Here is an 18,947-nt window from a genome sequence, read left to right as displayed (position 1 = left end):
TGGGTATGTGTTTGAATAATATCATCTTCCAGACCAGTATTTAACTTTCCTAACTCTACAGCCCTTTAACACAGTTCCTCATGTTGTGGTGATCCCCAACCATAAATTTATTTTTGTTGCTACTTCAGAACTGTAATTTTGCTACTGTTATGAGTTGTAATGTAAAGATCTGATATGTAGGATATCTGATATGTGACCTCAACCACAGATTGAGAACTGGTCTTCTGGTTCTTAGCCCAGGAATGATTTTTAGTGGTTAGCTTAATGAATTTTTTATGCATGTAACCACCAATCTGGTAAATTTACAGAATATCTATATGATTTCATAAAACTTCTTCATTCCCTGTTCTAGTTAGTACTTTCCAAAGGTAATCTGCCTATGTCGTCACCATTAATCTAGATTGTGTTTGCTGTCTGCTCTTGAATTTCATTTAAGAAAAAGGCAAGCCTTTTTTAAATGGTTTTCTTTATTCAACTTAGTGTCTGTAAGATTCATTCTTTTTGTTTGTTTGATTTGTTTGCTTGTTTGGTTTTTCAAGACATGGTTTCTCTGTGTAACCCTGCTTGTCCTGGAACTCACTTTGTAGACTAGACTAACCTCAAGTTTTTGTGTGACCCAGCTTAATTAATTTTTCTTTAAGTTAGCAGTAGTTTATTTTTTGTCTATATATTATTTCATTACATGTGGACATATGTACCTATTCTGCCTTTGGATATTTGGGCTGTTGACAGTTCTTAGCTCTTAAAAACACAGCTATGAATAACAGTTTTGTACATGGTGTTTTAGTGGACATGTAGATTCATTTCTTGGCTAGAATCAGTAGTTACTTTCATTTCAATATATTTAACACATAAGCACACATAGAGTATACATAAAAGATTCTGAGCTGCAAAGGCTTTATATAGATTTCTAGACTGACAATGAGGTATTTGTAGCGGGTCACCCCTCTGCATGATCTCCAGAGTCCAGATGGTACTCTACCTAGAAGAAGGCTTGTCTCGGGGCTGGGGATTTAGCTCAGTGGTAGAGCGCTTACCTAGGAAGCGCAAGGCCCTGGGTTCGGTCCCCAGCTCCGAAAAAAAGAACCAAAAAAAAAAAAAAAAAAAAAAAAAGAAGGCTTGTCTCTTCAGGCCTTTGTCTTTTGCTTTCATTTCAGTCCTTCCCCCTGATTTAAAGGGTATATATTCCCATTGGAGCTTCTGGAAAGATGCCAATCTCTATGTTGCCAGAATTGAGTATTAGTTTTTTTTAAGTTGTAATTTGATAAAAAAAGATTTTACTTTGTATTTTTTATTATAATGAAATTGAGCATGATAAACTGATTTTTAAAAGAACAATTACATGTTAAAATATTTATAAAAAAGATTTTAAAAAATTTCCTCAAGTACTGTTTTAGGGGATATTTTAAACTGGGAAGCTCATTGTGTGGTACCCAACTCATATGAGTTGTCTGGCCTCCAACTCATAGATCTGTCTGACCCTGCCGAGATGAAATTGTGTACCACCACCATTCCTGGCCCATTTTCCCCTTAAATGGAAAATTTTTTTGAATGGTTATTGCAAAAAATTATAAAATTTCGAAGACCTAAGTTTTAAATGCAGTCATTGTTACTTCAAGTTATTGTGTGTACTTCTACAGATAGTAGATGTTCATGTGTATACATCCATTTCCCATCATGCTCAGGGAGTAGTTATCAGTGTCTATGAGTAGTCTTGTATACAAAGTGGTATAGTGCCCATTTTCAGTATTCTTTAGGTTGCTTATATTAGCTCCTCCTACAATGTAAAAGCTATATAAATATGTGTCAGACTCTATTTTTAGGAAGTAATGATTAGAAAAAAATCCATACATGTTCAGTGTAGGATTTTCTCCTCTAATATTTCCAATCCTGGGTTGGTTGAAACCAGTGAAATATAGAAGACTAACTATGTATGTAATGTATGTGTGTGCAAATGTGTACAAATAAATGTGTATTATATAATGTATGTGTCCATGTATGTGTCCATGCATATGTGTAAAGGCTGAACATACATATACATATATATATATATCAGAATAGGAGATAAATTTTAGAGAACATTCATTTAAAATACTATCTGCTTTAGATGTGGTATAGTATATCATATTGTGTACTCAAAATTAAGAAGGGTCTAAAAATGATTAGTATCTGGCTAGTGGCCCAGAAGGAAGAAAAGCAGAATCTGGCAGCATTTGGCAGTAATTTTCTATAAGACAGTGGCCATAGCTCTTTTTATTATTAGATCAATTCTTTGACAGTGGCACTTCTGTTTCTAGTACTGATTCCGGACCTATGTTCTTTGAAGGGAAGCTGTGGGTCCATGTTCCGCCCACTGCTGGGATATAGGACAGTTTTTTTTTTTAAATTAGAGAGTTGATACCTAAAAGAAATTAAAGTACAAAAGTATTTGGTAGTATTCAGAAGAACATTTAGGGGGAAAACTATATTAGACATTTTAGTCCTTCTTTGCTTGCAGTTAAAGAGTTTTAGCAGAATTTTCATGATATTCTTGGTTAACAGTGAGAGATTGAGATAGAAAAATTGCAAATAAAAGTCATCATTTTTCTAAACTCATTTGCCTAATTAAAAAGCTAATCAGCCTTAGTATTAACATTTTAAATATACATTCTAAAGATTTTCATGTTAATAATATAGAAGTAATTTATATCATACATCAAAGATCTTTTAAGCTTGACTTAAATGTGATTGCTGAATAAGTGGTTTGTGCAGTAAGAGTCAGATGGGGAATGGAGAGATGGCTTAGTAATTAAGAGTACTTGCAAAGGGCCATGTTCAGTTTTCACGACCCATGTCAGGTAGTTTAAAACTAACTCCAGCTTCAGAAAATCTGACACCTTTTCATGAACACTTAGACACACACGCATATACTCTCATACAGAAGTAGACACACACACACATATACACAGAAATAAATAATAAATAACATAAATAATAAAATATAACTTTAAAAAAGTCATACAGAAATTGTATATTTTATACAAAAAATTGTGTTGTAATGGTTTAGGGAGAAGATACTTGCTTTGTTAATAAGTTTTTTAAAAAAGTCTTCTATTTCTAAAATTTGGAGATAACTATTTACTGAAAACTCTGGTTTTGTAACTCTGGATCTGTAGGGATAATATCAGATATCTTGTTCAAGATTATAAAGTAAAAGGACCACTTAAAGAATTTATGCCTAATAGAGAGATATAATATTTAGAGAGTTTTACAGAAAGAATTTGTTAGAGATAGAAAATGCTTCCTTTTTTTCTTAATGTTCAATTATATTTATTTATTTATTTTTGATCATTTTTTTCTTTTTTGAGACAGGATTTCTCTGTGTAGCCCTGGCTGTCCTGGATCTCTATAGACCATGCTGGCCTGGAACTCAGAGATCTGCCTATCTCTGCCTCCCAAGTGCACATTAAAGGTGTGTTCTATTTTGAAATTGTATATATTTTTGTAAAATCGAATAGTGTAGAGAACTACTTTTACCATATATCCATCTTGGCATCCCCTAATGTTAGCACCTTACATAATTGTCCATTTATCAAAACCAAAAGATGCAGGCTGAGTTTTGAAAAAGGAATTCAACAACTTTTGGTGGGAACACCTGTTATATATGAAGGATTTTAGCTCTGGAGTGTGTATATTGTTGGAAAACAGGGTCTTTCCGGTGTTGTGACTCAGAGTTTTTTTCCCAGGAAACTTCTTTTAAAGTCCTTTTTGGAATTGGAGTATATATCACAAATAAAAGCTATGTTCACATAACCTTATTGTTTTGTTCGTTTGGTTGATTGGTTGGTTGGTTGGTTGGTTGGTTGGTTGGTTGATATCCCGAGGCTGGTGGTCTTGGGTTTCTCCATGTAGCCTTGACTGTCCTGGAACTTACTCTGTAGACCAAGCTGACCTCAAACTCAGAGTTCTACCTGCATTTGTTTCCCAAGTGCTGGTACTAAAAATGTGCACCACCACCTTCAGTTCAACTTTATTGTTAAGTAACATAATTTTAACTTCTAAGGTCAGCCAGTGACTTTGAGGGTAGACCCTTAAGTTGCCTCTATTATCACAGAACCCTGTTGCTTATTATTCCCAACACTTTAATAGTGTCTAATTGATAGCAATGCTATATGTTGTATTAGTGAGTACATCAGTGACTGACTGAAGCCATATGGATACACCCAAGATCTAAGATAGAAGAATTGGATGATGATTACAGTTTCTCCATATCTGCATTAATTTTATTTCTCAGTTTTGTCTCAATTTTACAATGTTTGCCAAAACTAGAAAGTTGTTTTAGTTGTTTTGGTTGTTGTCTTAGTGTTTCTATTGCTAAGATGAAATACCTCAACCAAGAAGCAAGTTGGGGATGAGACTGTTGATTCAGCTTACACCTCCACATTGCTGTTCATCACAAAGGAAGTCAGGACAGGAACTCAAGCAGGGCGGGAACCTAGAAGCAGGAACTGATGCAGAGGCCTTGGAGGAGTGCTGCTGACTGACTTGCCTCACATGGCTTACTCAGCTTGCTTTCTTCTAGAATCTAGGACTACCAGCCTAGGGATGACACCACCCACAGTGGGCTAGGCCCTTCCCTTTCACTAATTGAAAATGCCTTTCAGCTTGATCTCATGGAGGCATTTCCTCATGACTCTTTGATGACTCTAGCTTGTATCAGGTTGACACACAAAACCATCCAGCAATTACAGTTAACTTCTGAGATTTATCTGAAAACAATTGATAAGAATGTTAGTTTCATCAGGCAGTGGTGGTACATGTCTTGAATTCCAGCACTTGAGAGGCAGAGGAAGATGAATCTCTTGAGTCTAGCCTGGTCTACAAAGTGAGTTCTAGGTGGTCAAGGCTACACAAAGAAACCCTGTCCCCAAAAACCAAAAAATAATAGTTAGTTTCCGAGGCTGGAGAGATGTCTCAGCAGTTAAAAGTACTAGCTGCTCTTTTCCGAGGTTCTGAATTTAATTTTCAGTACCCACATTGTGTCTTACAACCATCTATAACTGTAGCCTCATGTAATTCTCATGGAATCGAATGCCTCTTTCTGGTGTGCAGATGTATATGCAGACAAAATACCCATGTACATTAAAATACATAAGCAAAAAAAAATACTAGATTCTAAGAATCAGGGCATTTCTTGTCAAATTGAACTATAACAATGAAAGCAAAGTGGAAAATGTTTCAAAGCAGAATTAGAAGCAGTAATTTACTTTTTTTTTTTGGTTCTTTTTTTTCGGAGCTGGGGACCGAACCCAGGGCCTTGCGCTTCCTAGGTAAGCGCTCTACCACTGAGCTAAATCCCCAGCCCCAGTAATTTACTTTTGCTTATGTTGCATATGATGAATATAAATGATGTCAATCAAACGAAGTACCACTGTTTATATTGGGAGTCCACCTGCTTTTTTTAATAGCTTCACTGAGGTATAGTTGACATTCAATAAATTGCACATATTTAAAACGTACAGTCTAATAAATTTTTGGAAACCTTTGTATTCAGGATTGCAAATAAACTTACCGCCTCCAGAAATGTCTAAATGTAATCTTTAAATGTCATGCCTCTTCATATACCCATATTCCACCACCTTAGACCATTGGCCTGCCTTCTGTCACTAGGTTGTTTTGCATTTTCTGGAGTTTTATATTTATGTAATCAATCAGATACTATGTGATGTGGAGAGGAGAGGTCTAGCTTATTTCACTTGACATAATAACTTTTAGATTATTTTCTGTTGTCTGTCTCAGTGATTTATTTCTTCTGTTATTGATGTTTGTCTCACTGGTGCACTGTCTGGCACTTTGTAATCCAGGCTGGGCTCACAATCTCCTTATAGCAGCTCAAGTGCTGGAATTACAGGGATATGTCTTAGGGTTTCTTTTGCTGTAATAAAACACCAAAGCAACTTGGGGAAGAAGTGGTTGATTTCATCCTACAGTTTGTAAATCTATCTTGAAGAAAAGTCAGGCAGGAACTCAGGCATGGTAGGAGCTAATACAGAGGCCATGGAGAAATGCTGATTGCTGGCTTGCTCAGCCTGCTTTCTGTATAGCACTCAAGACTATCAGCCCAGGAGTGACATTGCCCACAGTCAACTGGGCCTTCCCATATCAATCGTCAATTTAGAAAATGCACCACAGATTTGTTCAAAGGCTACTTTTAGCATTTTCCCAATTGAGGTTCCCTCTTCTAAAATTATTCTAGCTTTTGTCAACTTGACATAAAACTAACCAGCACAGGGTAGTCATCATGCTTGCCAATTTATTATTTTTAAATTGTTTAGTACTAGAGCTTCATGACACATTTGAATATACACCAACATTTGTGTACCATTCATTTGTTGACTTTGGAATTCTTTAAAATTTTATTTATAAATGTAGGAACTATAAACAGTAGTGTATTAATCTAATTTAAAGTTTTCTTTTTTTAAGATAAATACTTAGGAATAGTAATGGCTGTGTTCCAAGGTACATTAATGTTTTAACTTTGTGGAGGAGTAGCATTATTATAAAAGACTGATTTTCCTAATACTGCAGAGAGCTTATAAATTAATGAGTAAAGAAAAAGCCAACAGCCAACAGAAAAATGGCAGAATGGCAGAAACCATAAACATGCACTTCATGTCAAAAGAAATACAAATGATGTTAAGCCTAGAAAAAATTTCTTTGGAAGCTAAAGATATTTTAGGGAAACATTCTCTCATGTTCTCGTTCATGTTCTCTCTGTCTCTGTCTCTGTCTCTCTCTCTCTCTCTCTTTCTTTCTCTCCCCCCTTCTCGTCCCTCCCTCTCTCCTTCTCTTCCTCCCTCCCTCTCTCACCCATACATTTGTGTTTGTGTCTCACTGTCTGTCTATGAACAGGTTAGAGAACAGCTTGTAGACACTAGCTGTCTCCTCTTACCTTATGGATTCCAGGGGTTGAAATCAGGGGTCATTAGGCTTGGTGGCAAGCACCTTTATCCACTATGCCATATTACCAGCTGAAAGCTAAAAAATTTTGAGGTGCTATTTCTTGTTTAGACCACAAGATAAGAATGCTTGGGTTTGTACATTTTTTCACTTGAATTGTAATCTGTATTATCAAGTTTTAAAAAACTACTTTGTGATTCAGTTTCCTTGCCAATGAAATTGAAGCATTAATACTTCCTTGAAGGAATGTAATGAGAATTAGATGTATACAGGAAGCTCTCACAGCAATCCTTGACACACATATGTCTTCTTTGAAAGAAATTATTCTGAACCAGGCATGGTGGTACATGTCTGTAATCCCAGCATCAGGCAACTAACACAGAATTGTGATTCGGAGGTTATTCTTGGCTACAGAATGAGATCTGGTCCCAAAGAGCATAGTTAGTTACTGTTATCAAAGTCCAGATTTAAACAAGGGCATTTTTACATACCAGTTTAAGCAGTAATGGCAAGGGTATATACAACCCCTCCTCTGTGCTATAGGCAGGAATGGAAGCATGTGCAATTTCTTTGCAAGTTGAGTTGACTTACTAAAATGATAAATGTTCATGCTTTTTAATTCGCTCATTTAAAAAGATTTCTTTTGTTCATTATAGCATTAATTATATTATCAAAAGCTATTAATGACTTTTAATATGATCTGGTTAAAAATAATGGCACAGCTACACAATGAGGTGTCATATAGCCATATAAAGGAAGATGAGGAGCATTAATGCCTGGGATCATCCTCAAACATCTTTTTATTTTTGAGATAGTATGCCCCCATGTACCCCCGACTGGTTTGGAACTCACTGTGTAGACCAAACTGACCTTGAGCTGTGATGACTTTGACCTCCTGATGTACCACTATGCCTGGCTCTAATCTTCAAACATCTTACTGAGTGGGGAGGGGGGGAAAAGCTGCATAAATGTTTAGGACATGGGGTTGGGGATTTAGCTCAGTGGTAGAGCGCTTGCCTAGGAAGCACAAGGCCCTGGGTTCGGTCCCCAGCTCCGAAAAAAAGAACCAAAAAAAAAAAAAGTTTAGGACATGCCAGTATAATTATAAGAAAATTAATTGTATATGTGAGTGTACGTAAACATGTACACAGTAAAATCCATTTATTACTCAATGTGCATTGACGACTTAAAGAATATGAGTAAAAAAGGAGACTAATTCTAGAGGGACTGAAGAAAAGGACTGGAAGATTAAAAGTCTGGGATGCTGCACTGGCTTGTGTTTATATTTAAACTGCTACAGTGGCTCTGGGTTTCTGTTTAAATCTTGCCCTTTTTTGAAGCATTTACAGATCCTTAGAAAGTTGATACCTTGATACAGAGAAGTCCCACTTATCCTTTCTTCTGGTGGTGTACTGACCAGTTTTCTGTATCAACTTGACACAAACTGGAGTTATCACAGAAAAGGAGCCTCAGTTGTGGAAATGCCTTCATGAGACTCAGCTGTAAGGCATTTTCTCAACTAGTGATCAAGGGGGGAGGACCCAGCCCATTGTGGGTGGTGTTGTCCCTGGGCTGGTGGTCTTGGGTTCTGTAAGAAAGCAAGCTGAGCAAGCCAATAAGAAACATCCCCCCATGGCCTCTGCATCAGCTCCTGCTTCCTGACCTGCTTGAGTTCCAGTTCTAACTTCCTTTGGAGATGAACAACTTGGAAGTGTAAGCTGAATAAACCCTTTCCTCCCCAACTTGTTTCTTGGTCATGATGTTTGTACAGTAATAGAAACCCTGACTAAGACAGATGATAATATTTTATATCATTCTAGTACAGTATGAAAACTATGATACATGATGCAGTGTACATACTTTTCTCACATTACATCAGTGTTTAAATATATTCACTGTGTGTTTATATGTTATTCACCTTCAAGACCAAATTTTATCATACCAGTTTTACAATTGTTAACATAGTCAACATACACAAGTGTCCTCTCACCCCCAAAAGAGTATCTCTGGGTCAGCCTTTAATAGTCATATTTGTCATCCTAACCTCAAGTCTTAAAAAACATATACTCTTTTTAAAATTATTATTATTATTTTAAGTATATAGGTGTTTTGCCTGAAGGTATGTCTGTGCACCATGTGCATGCCTGATACCTATAGAGGCCAGAAAAGGACACTGGATCCCCTGAAATTAGAGTTGTAGATGGTTGTAAACTGCCATGTAGGTGCTGGGAATCATAACTAGATCTGCTGGAAAAAGAGCTATAAGTTGATAAGATTGACAGAATTTGTTAACAGTCAAAAAGAAGGGCCCAGAGAATGAGGAAAAGCAAGAAGTTAAGTATAATATGGAATTCTTGATAGGAATAGCTGAAGGATAGAGTTTGGTAGGTAAAATTAAAAATTTTGGAGAAGAAAAGTTTTGGACAACGTAATTTTGGAATACCTACTAGGTGTCTTATTGAAAAAAAGAAAACTGCAGATTCCTGTATCTTGAAACAAAAGAGATGGACTAGAGATTTAAGTTTGGGAATTAAAAGAAATTAGATCAAATGGCTTCACAAAAAAAGGGTAGAGAGCTGAGGTCCCAAGCCTGAGATCTTAGGCACTGCAGAGTTTAAAAGTTGGGTGGTAAGAAGCCAGAAAAGTAAACTGAGGAGGATCTGGTTGAAGAGAAAAAGCTAGCAGGATAGAGTCCTGGAAACCAGATAGAGAAAAAAGTATTCCAAAGAGGGAGGACAAAACCTCGTTGAATGCTGTTGACAGTTAAAGAGGAGGACTAGTAATTATCATTTTGGCAATGTGGAGTTAGACTTCTAATAAGAACTACTCTGATGATGTGGCACTGGTTAGTGGGAGATCTGATTGGAATGGATCAAGAGAAAGGGGGGGGAGAAGTTAGAAATAAGCAGAAAGCACCCTGATAAATTATGTTGAAGAAATGGTAGTAGAGAGAATGAGATGTTTGGAAAAGATTTGGTTGTGAGATGGAAAACTGACTTTTTTTTTTTGTGGGGGCCTAGTAAGGGAAATTTTGATAAGAGGTAGGAATAGGTGGTGAATGAAAATGGAGTACGTGACTAGAAGACTGGGCTATCTCTGACTCAACAGCTGATGCAGTAATGAAAGAGTTGAGAGTATTTGGGCACAGATGTACTTAGATGTGTCTGTGAGCTTATAGAAGTTTATATTGCTTCTTTATTTCTTACTAAAGTGGGAAGTACATTTTAAAGAGTGAGCACATGAAAGAGGAAGGAATGGGAGATTAAGGAACAAAGAGTATAAAGTAGTTGTGTAGGAGAGGGACAGTAAATAAAAAGATATACTTATTAAGCATCATTACAGAGTCATTGGAGATTTCTGGTCCTGAGTTTAAAAAGAAAATAGTTACTAACAAAGACTCTCTCTAGCAACATTGAACTGTGTAAGTACCTACATGGAATAGGCAGAGAATTGGGTTGGTACCGGTTTTAGCCAAGATTGATAAAGTATAAAGGAGGAAAACTTGTTGAGGTTTTGTGCAAGACAGGGAAGTAACAAATGGTTGAATAAGAATTTAAACTCAGATAAGATGGGGATTGAGAAGACAACAAAAGAGAAGGAGAGAAGTAGTGGCAGTAGACTAAGCAGGTGTGGTGGCACAAACCTACAGGGAGGATGTGGTAGAACTGAAAATTTGAGTTCATTTTGAACTACATAGTGTGTCAGTAAACCAAGATGAGTAAGTAAGCAAAGGGAGTGAACTGATAAACCATGGTGCTTGTGTGTGTGTGTGTGTGTGTGTGCGTGCGCCTGTGTGTGTGTTTACATTCATTAAAAAAATATATATGTATATTGAATGTATATATAGTTACATTCATTAAAATTAACACATTTTAAGCTTTGACCATGGCATAAGTGGCTAAAATAACATTGGAATTAAAATGAACTCAGATTAAGCTTTGAGTGTGGGTATTAGTGGATAAATAACATTAGAATAGGATCATGGGAAGAGAGACTGTTAAGGAATACCAAAGCAAAGATTTGGGGAGGAAACAAGGGTAATGGTAGAATGAGCAAGCAGCTGTAGCCTTGAAGAAATAAGTGGAGCATCTGAGAGGTAATTGGAACAACAATAGTCTTGTGCCAGTAGAATCCAAGTTGAATGTTTTCAGGGAGGAGGGGACAAAAATGTGTTCAATGGACACAAGATACTTGTTCTACCTCTGTAGTAAGAGGAGCTGGGAGAGTAAACATAGCACAGAAGAAAGCAATAATAAGGGAGAATCAAGTAACAGACAAATGTCATATATGGATGGAGGCATAGACAATAGGAAGAGTTGAAGTTGATAGCAAAACTAATGCAACTTGGAATTGAAGGCTTTTTCCTTCCTGTTTGATGTCTTTTAGAATTATATACAATTTAGAAGCATTCTTTGTGTTTGACCCATCTAGACTTTTATCCTAAAAAAAATGAATGCAAGCTGGTGTAGCACATTCCTTTAGTCCTAGCACTCAGGAAGCAGAGGCAGGTGGATCTTTTGTGAGTTCGAGGCCAGCCTGGTTTGCACAGTGAATTCCTGGACAGAGCTACATAGTGAGACTTCTATATCAAAACAAAACAATGCCATCCCCAAGACATTAGCAGAGGGTTAATCTTGCCATCCCAGCTTAGCAGAGTATAATTTAATTTTCCCAGGACTGATTGTGAACATTAATAAGGATTTTTGTTGTAGCTGCCCAGTTATTTCCTCCATTCAATTGTAGCTTTGGGCATTCAGCGTAGAATAATGACAGGTCTCCCTCACAAGCTTGTCTCCTTTCAAGTCTGTTAGGAATGTCTAAATCAGAGAACAGTAACAGTTGTAAACAATAAGCAGAGAGCCGTTCCGTTTCTTTTCCAGAGTTTGTTCTATAATTTAATCCCTGTCTTTATTAATAGAATTTTTATTTTCTTTACATTTGAGAGAACATTTTGCTTCACAGATGCCCTTTATATATGTCAGCTAATATTTGTTCCAGGTATGACTGTTTAAACATTAAATGTAAAAGATACCCAATTCAGGTAGCCTTACACAATAAGGAAACTAACCAGTTGTGCACAGCTGGAAGTAGAGGCAAGGTATGCCTCCAGGTTAGTCAGTGAATGCATTAATGCAGACTCAGAAGATTCAGATTTTTTCTGTTGTTCCAGTCCACTTTGCATAGGAAAGAACCTTATGTTCTAAAGCAATGGTTTTCAACCTTCTGAATGTTGCAACCGTTTAATACAGTTCCTCATGTAGAGGTGACCCCCAACTAGAAAGTTACTTTGTTGCTACTTTATAACTGCAATTTTGCTACTGTTGTGAATTTTTAATATAAATATCTGATATGCAACCCTAGAGGAGTTACAACATACAGGTTGAGAACTACTGTTCTAAAAGATGAAACAGGCTGATTTCCTCAAAAAAAAAAAAAAAAAAAAAAAGGATAGACATAATCAGAAACCACCAGAAAATCTTGTATCCTACTGATCTGATTCTCTTTCATCTCAGAATCAATTTATGGCGGTGAGATAGGCCCATTATTGAGCCAAAGTCAGTTCTCCAAATTGCTGTCACTCAGTTGTCGAGTAAATATTCCTGGTAACATATCTATTACAGTTTCTGCCTTGGTTGTGTTCTAGTGTCTTGAAGCTTTTTAATGTTTCTATAATGAGCCAAAATATGTTTGCATCTGTTTTCTTGCTTTAGTTGCCATGGTCATGGGTTTCTATCATGTAAAACAATACAACACTTATCAAACATTCCTTTCTGAACAGAGAATGCTGACACAATGAGAAGGTAAGAGATAGATTGCAAATTTGAACACATAGCTTCTTGTAACCAACATCCTTAACCCTTCACCACCAGGTAGTTGACTTAGCTACCATTTCAATGGAAGCTTTAGTGATTTGATTTCTATCTCTTTTTCCATCTTTGTTAAAAGTTACCAGCACTGAGCCAAAATAAAAAGCAAGCTGTGTTATGATTGAGGTTCTAATTCTAGCTCCACTGCCTTCCAGTAATATGTGATCATAGGCAAACCACTTCATCTCCTGGACCTCCTTTCCCCATCCTTCATGAGATGGAGAATGCTAAATCTTACCAAGTGTTCTTATTGAATTAAATAAGCTGATATGAAATATAGAGTAAAATATAGAGTAATGTGTAGTTAAAAATTGTTTTTTATACTAACAAAAGAATGAAAGTTGTTATAAAGAAACCTTAATAACCTGAGTGATAATTGTTTCTAAAAAACAATTATTCTTTGTTTCTGAATGTCTAAGATACACTATAATACTAAAGAGATAATAAAAACAGAATGTGAACTGCCTTCAAATTCATAAAGGCAGATGTATCATAGATTAGCTACTTGAATACTTGATTTTAATTAGTGTGTATACTAGGGTTGGGGATTTAGCTCAGTGGTAGAGCGCTTGCCTAGGAAGCGCAAGGCCCTGGGTTCGGAGCTGGGGACCGAAAAAAAAGAAAAAAAAATTAGTGTGTATACTAAACATTTAAGAAAATTTTTACTTTAAAATAATTGCCCTAGCCAAGCATGGTGGTGCACACCTTTAATCCTAGCACTTGAGAGGCAGAGGCAGGTGGATATCTGAATTCAACTACAGAATGAGTTCCAGGACAGCAAGGGCCACACAGAAACCCTGTCTCAAAAGACAAAAAACAAACCAACTCACTCTCTCTCTCTCTCTCTCTCTCTCTCTCCCTCCTCTCTCTCTCTCTCTCTCTCTCTCTCTCTCTCTCTCTCTCTCTCTCTCTCTCTGTGTGTGTGTGTGTATTTTCATTCTCCTGACATTTTTAAAAGATTTAAAAAAAATTTTTTTTTAATTTCCTTTCCAGTGGAGGGAAGGGGATACCAACACACCCAAAAACTTTTCTACCCAAAATTTGTCCTGCATACAAGATGTGCAGGGATAAAGATGTTTGAGGGGACAGCCATCCAATGGCTGACCCAACTTGAGACCCATCCCATGGTAGAGCCTACTATAAATGTCCTGTGAGAGGCCTCATCCAGCAGCTGATGGAAACAGATGCAGAGACCCATAGCCAAACATTAGGCAGAGTTCTGGGAGTCTTGTGGAAGAGTGGGAGGAAGGATTGAGGGAGCTGGAGGGGTCAAGGACATCACAAGAAAATCTACAGAGTCAAATAACCTGGGCCCATGGGAGCTCACAGAGGTTGAACCACCAATCAAAGAGCATGCAGAGGCTGGACCTAAACCCCCTACACATATGTAACAGATATGTAGCATGATCTTCATGTGGGTCTTCTAACGAGTTGAGCAGGAGCTGACTCTGACTCTGTTGCCTTTCCTTTGGATCCCTTTCCCCTAGCTAGACTGGACTGCCTCGTCTGCTCTCAGTGGGAGATGATATGCCTAGTCCTGCTGCATCTTGGTGTGTCAGGGTGGCTTGGTACCCATTAGGGGTGGCTTCTCTTCTCAGAGGAGAAGGGAAAGAGGGAAGTGGGGGAGAGCGGTATGAGGGTGGGTCTGGGAGGGGGCTGCAATTGGGATGTAAAGTGAATAAATAAATAAATTCAGGAAAAATTGATAAAATTTAAAGCTTTAAAAAAGTCAACAGTGGAATAGATTGTGAGCTGCATTGCTTTGTGTGTCTTAGATGGCTACCTTTATTTATCTCAGCAATTGACTGTTGTCTGTTATGTGCTGTGTTCTTTTCTTTCTCAGAGCTTTGTTAATTTGAGGGAATCACACTGAAAAACAGCAATTTTTTTGTTAGTACTAAAAAGATAACACATTTTGCTTCTGAAACTCTGAAATGTAAAGCATTGTGTTTGAAGGTGGAAATAAGATAACATGAAGAAAATGGACTTTAAAAATTACTTAATTTATTCATGTCTTAGGTTAATGTTCATGTTGATTCTAAATATATTAATTGTAGAATATCAAATACAGTTTTAGTATCTTAACTGCTATTAGGGAACCAAGGCACATATGCTTCTTGAATTGACAGTATTGACCTTTTGTTTTTACTAGTCAGTGTTACCTGGCAAAATAAATTCCAAAATTTCAAAAAGACCAATTTTCAGTTTATGCTTTTCTTTTGCATAGGAGGTTCTGTATTAATATATAGGTATTGATGAAAGAGAGGAGCTAACGTGTTGGCTTTGCCACCATTTACAAGCATACAAAGAATTTAACATTTATATAATTTAATTTTCCCTTCAACCTGATAAGAGGTTTTAGTATTCCCATTTTGTGAAAGAAAATATTGAAATTTAGAAATTAAGTAAACATGAAATTCATGGAGTAATAATCTTACTTTCTTTCTGTCTCTCCGAGAAGAAACCTATGGTAATTCTCTTGTTTTACTATCTGTAATGCAACTTTTAGCACTGGAATGCACTAATTTGGCCCCTTTTTACAGTTGTGATAGGCCTTTTGTGTGAATATTTGTCCTTGTTTATTCTTCCTTGATCTTAGAACAGTGTGTAGCTTCGAAAGTAGGGATTTTTCTCTACCATTTTTTCTAATATTGCCTTGTTTTTGTTTTTAAGTGTCCATTGTACATATGTTAAATTGTTAATACTGCTTCTTGTACCCTGTCATTGAGTCTCTTCATTTGTGGAGAACTGTCACACTCTCTCTTTCAGGTTTTTTTTTGTCCCCCACCCCTTGGAACAGTTTTATTCCATGGTTTTAGGATTACTGATATTTTTCTCTCTCCTACTTTCTCTCCTTCCTTTCTACAGAGTCTCACTGTGTAGCCCAGGATTGCCTGGAGTTCATTGTATATCCCAAGTTTATCTTGAACATGCAATCCTTTTCCGTCAGCTTCCCAAGAACTGAGACTACAGGCGTATACCACCATGCCTTTGCTAAACCATGGTTTCTTGAAGGAGCTGTAATAAAATCTGGTATTGTATCTCAGTCTCTTAGTATTGGCAGAGAAATGGAAAAAAAAAAGTAGAAGCATGTGCTTTGCAACAAAGTCAAAGCCATGTGTTAAGAAACCTTACCTGTTTTTAGTTCAGTCTTGCCTGGTTGTAGAACTGAATAGCTCTTGACATATGTGCTGTATTCCAGGAATTTCATATGAGCTTATTGTCCAGCAGATTTGCAGCCATGTTGTATTTTGAGCACCCCAAATTAATGGCTAAGATTAGTTGGAAACTGACTAGGATTCAGAAATAAATCCGGATTTCTACTAAGAAGTGGGTTTTAGCATGGGATAAGGTACACTAGGCTCTAAAGATGTGAAGAATCATGCTTTCAATCTTACATGATTTTTAGTTTAGTTTGGGTTGATTTGGGTGGGTTGGTTGGTTGGTTGGTTTTTTGTTTTGTTTTGTTTTGTTTTTGGCTTGTTTGATTCTTTTTCTACTTTTCGTTTGCTGTGGGGTATTCATGAAATTGGAGGGCTCAAGGAATCTCTTCCTCAGAATATTAAAGGGAACAGAAAGTAAGTCAAATGAAAGGAGTCCTGGAACCATTTGTTTTTCTGAACCTTGAGCTGAAGTCTTTGGGGAGAAGGGCAAAATAATTTATTATTCTTATTTTCAACCAGGATTGATGATATATTCAGGTGGAGATGGAGGCTCTAACAGTAATAAAATGATCTGAGCCAGAGTGGCTTCTGTCAGATACCTTCCTCAAGTACTTGCTCTGGCAGTTGGTCTCTGCCAAAAGTAGTCTTGTGTTTATACGTTGGGTACTCAGTTTTTAATACTGACTTCCTGAACTTTTTAATTTTTTAAAATAAGAACATTAAATACACTTATACCATCTACAAAGTATTTTTATAATAAATAGGAATATGAAAATTTCCACTTCACTCAGGAAGCTGCTAAAATCAAATAAGTCTTTTTGGGCCTGTGTAACAGTACCCTTAGTCACTGAGTAGTGGGATGTATTGTAGTAGAAAACAATGGACTTAAAACAAACAAACAAGCAAACAAAAAATCCAGTCAATTATAGTTCAGCTTCACTGTATAACTTTGTAACCTTAAGCAAACTAGTTAAACCTAAGATACATTTTTCCATCTGAAAAATATCATGTATATCGGGAAGGTATGGGGAGATAGATACTGTCTACCCTATATGTTAGTATGAAGATCACAGTGGAGGTATGAAAGTGTTTTTGGAAATGTGTAATTATATAACACAAGTGTAAAAACCGTTTATAAAATTAGCTCAATCAAGTCTTGCTTTTAAACTGTGGATTTAGCTTCTCATCTAAATATTCCTTTTATTGCTGATAGTTTTGAAAAAACTGAAAATAATGTCTAGGTTGGAAAATGGATGTAAATATATGGTGTTTTTGGCAGATATACCAATATGAAAGAATTAAATAATTTTTAACATTCTTTTTTAAATTATTTGAAACTTTTATCTTTTTAATTCCTAGTTTTTAATATCTTTTAAATGTTGAATTCTGTGACATTACATGTGAAATTTCTACCTTGGATTATCAATAGAAAAATTATTATTGTTTTCTATATGTATGTAATATGTATGTATGAGTGTGTGGGTACATGTTCCTATATACATGCATGCTAATGCCAGAGCAACACATGGAGTGTCTTCATGTATGGCTCTCAATCTGTTTCCAAACCAGAGGCTCACAGTTTAGGGTAGGGGGGCTGATCAGAGAGCTTTTGGGATCTGTCTTTCTGTTCTTCAATGCTGGTGTTAGTCAGGACAGTATACCTGGCTTTTTGTCTGAATGCTAAGGATCCAGATTCAGGTTCTCATGACTGCTTACTACCAAACTATCTTTCTGGCCCTGAAAAATTAAAACAATCTGGTTGCTTATTGTCTGATTCTGAAACTGAATCCTCTTCTAATTAGTATGTATGTATTCAGAGGAATGCAAACTGACTTAATATAATTCTAGTATGAGTATAATTAGGGAGTTAAGCTTGTCAAAATGTAAAGCAATGATTGAAGTATGAATGTAATATTTTGGTACCTTCAAAATTATTCATAGTATTCTGTTGTATTGGCATAGATCAGTGAAAGAATCCCATTGGTTGCTATAATCATTCTTAAATGCATGCCTCTTATGGTTACGCTTACATTCTAAAGGATGGAATTAGAAAATAAAAGATAAAATACAGTGTATCCGCAATAAATACTACAGAGAAAAGGGTGAGAAAGGGAATGTGGAGAGGGCTGAGAGACATGGAGGTTGAAGGTAGGCAGGCTTGAGAAAGTAGCCATCTAGTGAAGCCTCAAAGGAATAATCTGCATGAGTAATTCAGGGAAGAACACTGGGATTGCCAGATATAGCAATAATGTCTGTAGAAGGTATGCCTGGAGTGTCTAAGGAAGGAAAAGGACAATAAACTGAATTAGAATCAGGCTAGAGGAGAGCTGTAGAGGTCAGAGAAGTGAAGTAACTTGTTGGAACTTTGCCGTTTGACCTGGAATGATGCAATTGGAGAGTTTTGAACAGAGGAGCCATATGGCCTTATTATTCTTAATGGCAAGAGAGATTTGAGAGTTCAAGGCAGAAAGTTTAGGAGACCATTGCAATAATCCTGTGAGCCTCGTAGAAGTGGAACAGTTTTTAAGAGGTTGGGCTTTATTTTTTAAGTAAAACCAGTAACTAAAGGATAAAAGAGATGGGATGCCTGTGCAACTAGAAACTTGGTGTTACCACTTACTAAAAGGAGGAAGACTGGTGGTGGAGGAAGGCTGTATGTAGTGGGATTGTGCTGAAGCTGGTCAAGGCTTTAATTTTTAACTTCAGTGCATATTAGATGTGCAAGTAAAATATGCTCAGAAGGTACTTGTATATATATATTAGAGAGCAGTTGTGGTGAGAAGACCAAATTATAAATAATTTGGGATATGTAAGTTTGTAGATGTTGTGTCTAAAATCTGGAGGAGACCATGTGGGGAGTAAGCATAGGTGAAAGAGGAGAGGTCCAAGAACTGAACTCCAGGGCATTTTAATCAGTAACATGGAAAAGTTAGGCAAGTTTGGAAAAAGTCTGATCAGTGTGATTTCAAGAGAAAGT

General features: G+C 36.6%; 1 protein-coding gene across 3 annotated transcripts in view; it reads left to right on the top strand.

The window, feature by feature from the left end:
- The window catches only part of Glce (glucuronic acid epimerase), a 66,033-nt gene that overhangs the window by 5,277 nt on the left and 41,809 nt on the right, over nt 1-18,947 (top strand). The window contains exon 2 of one of the 3 annotated variants that reach the window (XM_063265760.1): nt 15,675-15,839. The exons of the other annotated variants lie outside the window; for them this stretch is intronic. The gene's annotated coding sequence lies outside the window, so the exon portion shown is untranslated. The remainder of the gene's footprint in view (nt 1-15,674; nt 15,840-18,947) is intronic. 3 annotated transcript variants of the gene reach the window in all.

This window comes from Rattus norvegicus, chromosome 8 (assembly GCF_036323735.1).
Source record: "Rattus norvegicus strain BN/NHsdMcwi chromosome 8, GRCr8, whole genome shotgun sequence".
Lineage (NCBI taxonomy): Eukaryota > Metazoa > Chordata > Mammalia > Rodentia > Muridae > Rattus > Rattus norvegicus.
The sequence above is the reverse complement of the archived record's forward strand: the minus strand, read 5'-3'. Positions and strand labels throughout refer to the sequence as shown.